This window comes from Mus caroli, chromosome 18, assembly GCF_900094665.2.
Source record: "Mus caroli chromosome 18, CAROLI_EIJ_v1.1, whole genome shotgun sequence".
NCBI lineage: Eukaryota > Metazoa > Chordata > Mammalia > Rodentia > Muridae > Mus > Mus caroli.
In genome coordinates, this window is record NC_034587.1 from 61972787 (window position 1) to 61983235 (window position 10449).

Here is a 10449-nt window from a genome sequence, read left to right on the forward strand (position 1 = left end):
TGTCTCCAGGGTCTTCTAGAATCTAGTAGAGATCTCTTTTTGCCTCAGTATGATGGGATGGGGACAGGCCCAATATAACAACAGAACAGCTAGAGGAAGAACGTGGACTGCTTAGAATCAGGGCGACCAGAGTTTGATAAGGGAACTGGGTTTTAAGTTAGTCCTGGAAAAGCAAGAGTCATGGACTGTGGATGGCTGGCTTTCTTCACAAATGTGTCAGGGAAGGGCTGGGAGACAATAAAAATAGCCTTCAGAAAAGAACAGTTCAAGTCCCACTGACTGGCCCCAGCTGTTGCTTTAAGCTACTAAAATAAAAACAAAACAACTATCAAATTGCTATGAAGATATGGTAACAAACCTTTGCAGTACTGCTTTGTGCAAGACGCTCCTAAGCTGGAGTACACTCATTCATTCATGACCTTGGGAAATATGACTACTCCAGATAAGAGATTTATCAATGAGGGAACTGAGGGCTAGTGAGTGGGATGGCTGGGTCTATGTCCAGGGAGTCTAGCTCCAAGGTCAATGCTGCTACTGCTAGACTGTAGACCGGAATTCAGATACAAAGTAGCAAAGAGTACAAAGTACTCAGATACAAAGTAGCAAAGAGAGGAGAGCCATTAAGATGATTGTGTTTCCACTGGGCCCCCAATGGAGGAGCTAGAGAAAGTACCCAAGGAGCTGAAGGGGGCTGCAACCCTATAGGTGGAACAACAATATGAACTAACCAGTATCCCCTGAGCTCGTACCTCTAGCTGCATATGTAGCAGAAGTTGGCCTAGTTGGCCATCATTGGGAAGAGAGGCCCCTTGGTATTGCAAACTTTATATGCCCCAGTACAGGGGAACGCCAGGGCCAAGAAGTGGGAATGGGCGGGTAGGGGAGCAGGTCAGGGGGGAGGGTATGGGGGACTTTCGGGATAGCATTTGAAATGTAAAGGAAGAAAATATCTAATAAAAAAAGTTGAAAAAAGAAAGATGATTGTGTTTCCCTGATTTTAAAATACAGTTTCACACACATACCTGAAACCTGTGTGTATCCTCAAAAACTGTAGACATTTGGCCTGGTTCTCCCCCCCGCCCCCCCCAGTCCCATGCTCTCAGAAATGAGACTCAGATTCAAAATATATTTACAAATACTTTGGCCATATCTAGGCTCTTCTCTGCCTGGATCATAACTTAGATAATCCAATGATTTTAACTTACATTTTTTTTTCAATATGGTTGGTTACCTGTGCTCACGTACCATGTGTCTGTCTGTCTGTCTCCTCACACCTTCCCTGGGCAGATCTTCCCATGCTCTGTCCCAGAATTTTTTCTCCTCCCGGATGTCCCACCTACTATTTCCTGCGTAAGCTATAGGCCACAGGCTTTTTAATTGACAGGTAATGAATGCATCCATACAATATACAAGATATTCTTCCTACCAAAAAATTCTTAGGCTCCTTTAACTATGAAATAGGCCTTTTAACTATTTTGAGACAAATCTCAGTGTGGAGGGCCATTGGCCAGGAATGTCTGGATCCTCTAGTGTGCTGTGGTTTACTTGGTGACTCTGGGCTCATCCAAATGGATGTGCACCGGTTCGTGTGCAAGCATGTACCTATGTCTAGGTGTGTCAGAAGACAACCTCAGGTGCCAATCTGTCTTTCCTCTAGCACTAGCCAATGTTCTGACGATCTTTGTACCCCTTCCTCCCCAGTGTTCCCCGAGTCTTAGGTACAGGGGTTGTATTGTTTTCTCAATCGGGGCTGATCACCCCAACATCCGTTGTTCTCTGCATTCTCACTAGCTGTGGCTTTCTGTTTGGGGTTTTTGTTATTGTCTTGTAGGGTTTTTGTTTTTGCGATGTAGGACTCATCAAGGAGGCTAGGCATGCTGGCCAGAAAGCCCCAGGTGTCTTTGTTTCTGACTTACCAGTGCTGAGACTTCAATATACCCCTAAATCTAACCAGACCTCCTCTTGCTGGTAAGAACCTCGCACTACTGACTGAGCTGCCTCCCCAGCTTTCCTGCTTTACTGGTTCTGTTCTCTGTCCCTTACAGTGGCACACACTACCATAACCTGTGACTTTCTCCTCACACCCATCTGAGCCATCCTTTAATGTATATGCCATGTGTCTACTGGGCAGTTGCTCCTTGAAGAAGGCTTTGTATAACTTGTATAACATCAGCACCAGTTGACATGGCAACATAGATGGGGAAATCTCACAAGGCTCTATCCCTAGATGAAGAGCCACAGGCAGTTAACTTAAGGGTTGCTGAGAGAGGGGGAAGCGATTTACTGAAATAGTCAGCTTTAAATACACATATGAACAACAACACTAAGAGGGTTCAGCAAGCTGTATTTGCATATATATGTATGTGTGCATGTATTATGTATGTATGCATGTATGTGCATATATATAATAAAAAGAGGTCATGAATTTGAAGGGGAGTCAGGGGTGTAGAACAAGTTGGAGGGGAAGAGATAGAGGCAGAAATAATGTAAATACAGTATCTGTCTATGAAATTCTCAAAAAGGTTAAAACATTTACTTTTTTTTTTTTAAAGCCAAACCTTTGGCTTTTATTTTTTAAGAAATAAACAAGATGGTTTCTTTTGAGAGATGGTAGTTCCAAGCCGTTCAGGGCTGCAATTCAGCTCAGATGTCTAAATCCCTGATGTTTGAGGTTGCAAAAAAGAGAAGGAAAAAGAAAAGAAGTAACTAGCTCCAGTGAGGGATGCCCAGCTTTTGCCTGGAGGGACAGTGAAGTTTGGGAAGTGGGAAGCCTGGTTTTCACCGTTTGAATTTTTGACTTTGAACTTTTCTCTGTGTAGAAATGCTGAGGATACTAGCTTTTTATTTGCTGTGAATCCTCAGGTAACACAGAAGATACACTGGTCTTTAGAGCAGAGAAAACCCAGGGTGGATGTAAAGGCATTACAGAGGTCAGGAGCTATACCTTCTCCTAGGTTGTTCACTGTCTAGTAAAGAGAGCGCTGTCTAGCTTAGCACACTCGGGGAGAAGGCTAAGGCAGGCGCTGAGGCAATGCTGACTTCTCAGGGCCTCTGGTTGATGACTAAGGCCACTCACTTTCTAACTGATGTCACAATCTAGGACCTGGGTAAATCTATGTTGACAGCAAGCTCTGGCTCATCACTGCCTGTCACAACTCACTCACTGTCCTCCTGCTATTAAAGGAAATGGGCCTAAGTCCCTGGTGCAGACTGGGTTGGGGGTTGGGCAAGGCCTGGCTATGAGGGCCAAATACTTACAGGGGTGGGGGTGGAGGTCAAGGGTGGCCATTGCTTGAGCGATCAGTGCCGGTTCTCAAAAGACAGTTAAAAATAAAGCTTAGATATGATGACTTTCCCCTCACCCCAGTAATCAATCACTTTAACATACATCCCCAAAGAAAAATTCCACCTGTCCTGAGTCCCATCATCAGAGCTAGTTAATAATTCTCTAATAATGTCTTATATTTAGCTCATTTTTAAACTTCTCAATTGTCTCTGAATGCCTTTAATAATTATTATTTAAAACGACAACAAAGTAGCATCTAAGCTGGGTATAGCAGCACATACCATTGCTTCCAGCACTTAGGAGGCAGAGGCAGGCAGATCTCTGTGAGTTCAAGGCCAGTCTGGTCTACAGCATGAGTTCCAGGACAGCTAGGGCTATACAGTAAGACGTCATTTTGGAAAAGCCAAAACAAACAGACCAACAAACCCAAATAACAACCACCACCACTAGCATCTAATCGGAATTTGTATTTTCATTTAGACTTTCTTTCCTCCTCTTTTCAAATGACATTCATCCAATACTTCTCAGCATCCTCATCACATGTGTCACGTTTCCGGTACTCACCACCACCAAAGATCAGCTACTCCTCCCAGTTTCCTAAGAAGCAGATGTTCAGGATACAAACCTTTCACACACGCACACACACACACACACACACACACACACACACACACACAGACCTCTTACCCCGTCTTTCTCCAAGACAAATATAGTTTTGAGATTTTATGGGTGTGGCTTCCTGTAGACACAGGAAGCAACGTTGTCCTCTGGATCTAGCAATCTTTCCACCCTTCTTCCTCAATATTACCTGAGCCTTAGGTATAGGGGTGATGCTGTAGATGGATCGGTTGGGGCTGAGCATGCCACCATCACTAGTTCTGTGTACGTTGACAAGCGGTGGCTTTCTATAATGGTCTCAGTTTACTGCAAACAGAACCTGGAGGAGGACTGAGGCTACACTTGTCTGTGGATTTAAGCATGAGTGTTTACAGTATGATTACAAAGCATATATAGTTAGGAATGACACTGGTTTAGGAAACTGACCACAGTAGCTCCTCTTCTAGGCATTGTGAGCTCAGCAGACACAGGCAGTTGGGTTATGTTTTCAGTACAAGGCAGGACTTACTTCACAGTGAGTGGCCTCAAGTCCACTGACAGAGCTATTGCTTGTACCTTAGATATACATGCCACCATCACACCCGTGGGGATATCTCACCATGCTGGCTATTGGATTTGTCCATAGGCTTTAGAACTGAATAGAACTATTGATCGACTTTCTCCATGGAGGTTCAGACCCAGAAAGACAAACACCACGTGGTTTTTCTTATTTGTGAACCTTAGCAGCAGTATTTTAGATGTGAGTATGTGACCTGGAATAATGACAGAAACCAGGAAAGGAAAACAAGGTCTACGGTAGAGAGAGGAGAAGGAGCTGAAGGTGGGTGGGTGGAAGGGGTTAGGACACAGGTGCTATGAAGGGACAAATAGGAAAGGGGATGTTTAACTCAGATGTGGGTTGGGAGGGCGATACAGATGAAGAGGAGGGGAGAAAGGAGTAAATAACACTAAGAATGTTTGAAGAAGCTATAAAGAAACATTCGATGCTTACTTAAAATATATATAAAATGTAAATAAGTATAGTTTATGCATATGCATATTTAAATCAAGTTACACCACTTGAGTGTTAATGCCTTCCCACCCCCCACCCCCACCCCATCGCTGCCAAGAGCTATAGACTTGCTAATAAACACTCCAGTGCCAGGCATGGGTAACATCCCTTCCAGCTGTTGGTTTGGGGAATCTAAGAGGCTTCTGAAATAATACAGGCTATTACTGTTGCCCTTGGTGGCCTCCAGAGCCTGAAAGTGAGATCCTGTTGCTGAAGACACCACACAGGACTCGAATGAATCTAGCTCACACTGGCCAAAAGCCTGCAAGCCCTGAAGACAAGCTCTCACTGATAAAAGTCAGTCTTAAAGGATGCTCAACGAAATTTGGAAAAGATGCATCTTATCTCCAGGGTTTGAAGAAGATCATGGGAAAGCTGCATTTGCTTCATTGTGCTTTCATAGACAGAGAGGTTTTGTCCTTGATATTTATTTACCGTCTTCTCACCGAGGTGGAACGTTGACCCCAGGCAGTGCTTTGCCCACACTAGGCAAGCAGTTCATCACTGCGTTATATGTCCCACCCCACACCCCAGCTATCTGACTGAAGGAACATGGACAGAGAGAAGGTACTGAAAGTGGCCTGGTGGAGGGAGGGATGTCTTACCCTTGGAAAGAATGTCCACCTGCTGAACTCTGAGGCGTTCATTTCACTTTAAAAGAAGAAAACCCACAGTTCTTTTGTAAAGAAATATGGTTGCTGTGAGCTGGAGAAGCAAGACCGGTCAAAACAAAAGCCACCACGGGCAGAAAAGCCACCACAGGCGGGAGGTGGCCCATGAAGCTACTCCCTCAATGCAGCCTTTAGAAATTTCCTGATTGCCATATCTGCCATATCTGCCTCAGGAACCTGGACCTTAATGGTTTCCAGAGGGCCTTTAAGGTAGTTTTTCCTCCAGGTGGACTTTGGGCTTTTACCTTATGAACGTGTCTCCCAGTCCCTCTGAAGACACAGAAAGAGACAGTTTTTCCAAGGGACAAAGGATGCAGGATTTACCTCAGGTAGTCAAAGGACACTGGGGAAAGACCTGAGTCTCCCAAGGGAAGGAAGCAGGGGACAGCAGTGGAACCCATGAACGGCCACGGTTCTTTGTTCCAAGAGACCAGTTAACTACAACACTGTCAGCCTTTGGCTTTTACCTAAGAGAAGAAAGTGTGAGGCTGTGTGACAAGCCCCACAACTCAAGGCTGCTGGGTCACGGTCTTTCTCAAGAAAGTCCTGATTTCACAATAGATTGCCAAGGAGACTATAAAAATGGTTTCTTGTTTTGTTTTGTTTTTTTAATGCTTAAGAAAGCAATCTGTCAAAACATCCCAGAAAGGGGGGGGGGGGGGGGGACCCAGTGCATTTAGGACCCTGCAGACGAGAGTGGCTATTACTGCTTGTGCGTCTGTCCTGACTCCCAGGTGACCGACTCTGCTTGCTCCCCCTCCCCTTGGCTTCCCGGAGCTCAGCTGTCGGGGAAGTGATCCATACATGGCCACCGGTGAACAAGTGTGAATAGATAAGATCCCAGCTCATCACAAACGACCAATATCAGTCAAGAGTTCTGAGTAGGATGAATTGGGAGGTTTAATTTTACTGGTTCATATGACCAGGTGACTTCTCCAATTCTAGAAGTCTGAAATGGTGACACAGGGGGGTAGGGTTTGGGTGGGGGGAGGTCTCCCTGTGAGGAAAACACTGGAACAAGTTTAGATCAGAGTCCTGAGAGAAAATGTCCAGTAGGTTCAGCTGCCCACTTCAGGCCTTGGCCTCCCAGTCCACCTGCAGACAGCGTATAACACGTAGCAGAGGGGGCATGGGGGGAGCTGGACCTTCGGTTTTGCTTAGTGTTTGACCAAAGGTGACTCTGACTTAGTGGACTAAGGTCATGCCCTCTCTTCCCCCACAATCGATAATTTAATGTGACTTATCAGAAAGAGAACGAATTGTTTACTTTTAAACCCTGGATCCCATAAAGGGAGAGAGCACAAAGGCCTAAAAGCCACAGATGCTCGGTGCTCTCACGCACGCACGCACGGCTGCCCTCAAACCCTCAGTAGAGAGAAGACAAACACTGTCGGAGGTAAGTGCCTTCTTCCAGGGCCTACAGTGGGAGTGAGGCTGCCTGCCGTGGGGAGAGTGAGCTGCAGTCTCAGGTGTTTAAAAGCCGCCACACAGCTCCTGAGCAACACTGGGCATAAAACATTCACTAGTTGAATTTGGTCTGCCACGATTATTCATTCTGTTCAGAAAGCCTGAGCAGAACTGGACACTTTCTGGAAGCTTCTTTATACCCTCTAGAGAGGGGAAGGGGAAGGCTAGAGAGATATGGAAGCCGCAGAGGCTGGCTTGTATTTCTATCCTTGGAGTGGCTATGGTAAGCCATGCCTCATTTTAGAATGGCCTGGTTATCAATAACATCAGGGCCTTGGATGAAGATTCTACCTGACTGTTTAAAATGGGGGTTTGTTTGACAGGAGGGGCTCCTCTTTGTGTGTGCTTCACCATGCCTTATTCTTATTTCAAAGATGCCCGCATCCCAATTCTTCCTCGTGTGTGTTCCAACTTGTACTGTCCCCTCCATGATGCTAGAAATAGCTGTCCACCTGCATAGAGGTGAAACTGGTCCCTAGGAGTCCCGAGCTGCGGCAGCCCTTGATTGAGAGTCCATCGAGCCTTTAATACTGAGAACTTGGCCGAGGATTCTCTCTTTGCCTCTGGTTGGTGACTAAATGCCGATTTGATTGATGTATGGATAAGGAACTGTACCAGATTTCCCCCTTTCTAAATGGATTTCCTTAAAAAGAAAAGTGACTCTGTTCCCTGGTGATAACAAGAACATTCTATTTTAAAAGTTCCGTGTGCTTTCAAAGATGACAAGACTCAGGAAATAAGAACTGACTTTTTTGTCTAGACTGTACTAGCCTAAAACAGCCAAATGGATGCATTTAACACAACAACTTCACATGACAGCAAATGCGGGTTTGCAATATTTTTTTTAAATAAGCATCTCTGCTTTTTGCTTTTTAAGAAATCCTTTTGTGGTGTTGATGGGTTATTTTTTGCAGCAAAGTGACTCCACATAGTTCCCGAAGCACCCCCTTCTTGGTCCTGGGAAGCTGTTTGCAGGATGTTCTTCGCTCCTTTGAACACGCTGAGAATACAGAGTCATGATCACCTGGTACTTGTGAATCTTCCTGGGCGCCGTGGTGCGCGCTGATGCATCTGAGGCAGGTTACGCTTTGACAAGGCCTCCACCTTAGAGACCGCTCACTCCCACTTAGGAAGCGAGATAGATGCCTGGCATTAGACAGGGAGCAAACGGAGTTTAACTTGTTTTTTCATGCACAGGGGCTCAATGGGGAAACTCCATTTGGAATTGTCCACAGCCCCTAGAAAGTCTAGAAATCCCATCCTCTTGGGGAAGGGGAGGGCAGGACACAGAAATCTAGTTTTAATAGGCAGACACTAAGGGATCCTTCTCACTCAGCCTCCCTTAGGGAGGACTTAGGAAATAAGGCACTCTGACTGCTAAATGGTGGGAGGTGTATGGGTCTGAGTCAAGAGCATGAATCCCTTCCTGCGCTATGGAAACCCTGCTGACATTTGGACACATCACCCTGATTAACATCCAACACCATTGGTCTTAGTCATTGCTTTGTTGACGTTGTTTATTTTGGGGGGTGGGGGATGGGGGTGGGGGAGTTCATAGAAAATAAGGGATGCTGCCATTTTCCATGCATCGTGTGCACTTTCTGTTGGATATTATCTAGTACAAGTGAGCTTCCCAGTGTTCAGTCTGAAAATTCTAAAGCCCTTTTAAGTCTGAAGAGAGGAAACAGACAATGAGGCTGGACCCTAGAATGAGCGACTTTGGCTTTCCTTCTCGGTGATGCATTCATTAGTAAACAACATTTGGAAGAACAGGAAAATATTCTGCTGACATAATTTGATCACTTGGTCAAAGAAAACACAGAAAAACAAAACAAAACAAATGTTTCAGCAGTGTCTAAAAATTGTTCACAGGGCCCTAATAAATGAGAATTTATTTCTTGATGTATTTTCATGAAGTTACTATGCTGCATAGTATTTCAGTAATTCTTTGCTTAAAAAAAATTTTTTTTTGACCTGAAGTCTCTGTCAGCAAGACTGTTTCACAGTGGCAAATACATCTGTTTGAGTCAGATAGGTTCCAGCTTCCAAATTTACAAAAAGTGTTTACAAGAAGGATTTATTAAATTGGGTTATCCAGAAGGAGGAGGGAGGACTTTGAAATTTTTAAAATTCTCATTATTTTTCTCATTTCCAAAGCACTGTGAAAAAAAATTGTGAAAATTAATAAATTCAATGAAACAAAGGTAAAAATCCAACAGCAGTTCCCTTTCTGCCTGGTCGAGAGCTACAGTAACATGAACGCTGTACAGTTCTCCCTGAAAAGGGTCCGAATCATATGCACTGTTTTGAAAACCACTCCTCTGTTGGAAATGAAATCTTACTTTGTTTCCGAGTCAACAACAGCCAGCTTTTTACCTCGTCGATGATTGCAAGGTGAGGACCGTGGTCCAGGTGAGTGACGGCCATTTCCCAAAGCATAAGCCATGTGCAACTCTTTATTTTAAATGATGTCACTATGAATTAGCTTTTGTTTACTCATTTAGTTAGTTAGTTATTTTACCTTTTCCTTGAGCTGTATGCTTGGTTCATGACCTGCCGAGGTTAGGGGAGGTTTGGTGTTCCCTCCTGTCCTTCCTCCTTTCTGGCTTTTGCAAATCAAGCACTGAGAGGTCCTCAGCCCCTACAGCACTAATGAATGCCTCACCGCTCCTGGTTGGCCTTACTACACGTGGGAAGGGGGTTCTAGAGACCCGCTAAGATGGTCAGAGCATCCCCGGGAGGGGGTGAGGAATGAAAAAGAGGTGGGGTTTCAGTCCTAGGTCCTCTAGGCAAAGAAATAAATCAGCATAGCCGGTCTCTTGGAAGGAGTGGTGGGGAAAGACAGGTCATCACCTACACACACACACATACACACACACATTCACACACATACACACACATACACACACATACACACACACACATACACACACACACATACACACACACACATACACACACACACATACGCACACACACATACACTCACACACACACATACACACACACATACACACGCGCACGCACACACACATACACTCACACGCACACACACACACACACACACACACACACACACACACACACACAGAGATCCGTGAGGTCCCCCATCACTGCATGGCCAGCACAAAGGTTTTAGGGTGGCGCTGGGTGTCAGCAGGAGCTTCCTGGTTTCACAGAGGAGTGCTTGTCTAACACTAGGCTGAGTGACACTCTTTTCCTGCAGTCTGCTGGGGCCACAGAGCAACAAAGGAAGCCAACTATTATATTTTATTTTTTATTTTTTTTTTAGTGGACAACAATCCTGTCAGCACCATAGAAAAGGAAAGGGGCGAAGAGGAGCCAAAGTGGGAGGG

General features: G+C 45.1%; 1 long non-coding RNA gene across 1 annotated transcript; it reads left to right on the forward strand.

Moving 5' to 3' along the window:
* Positions 1 to 6912: 6912 nt before the first annotated feature.
* LOC110284780 lies at positions 6913 to 8123 on the forward strand. Its single transcript, XR_002376984.2, has 2 exons — positions 6913 to 7022; positions 8008 to 8123. It is a non-coding gene; the product is annotated as an uncharacterized LOC110284780 (long non-coding RNA).
* The last annotated feature ends 2326 nt before the right edge of the window (positions 8124 to 10449 follow it).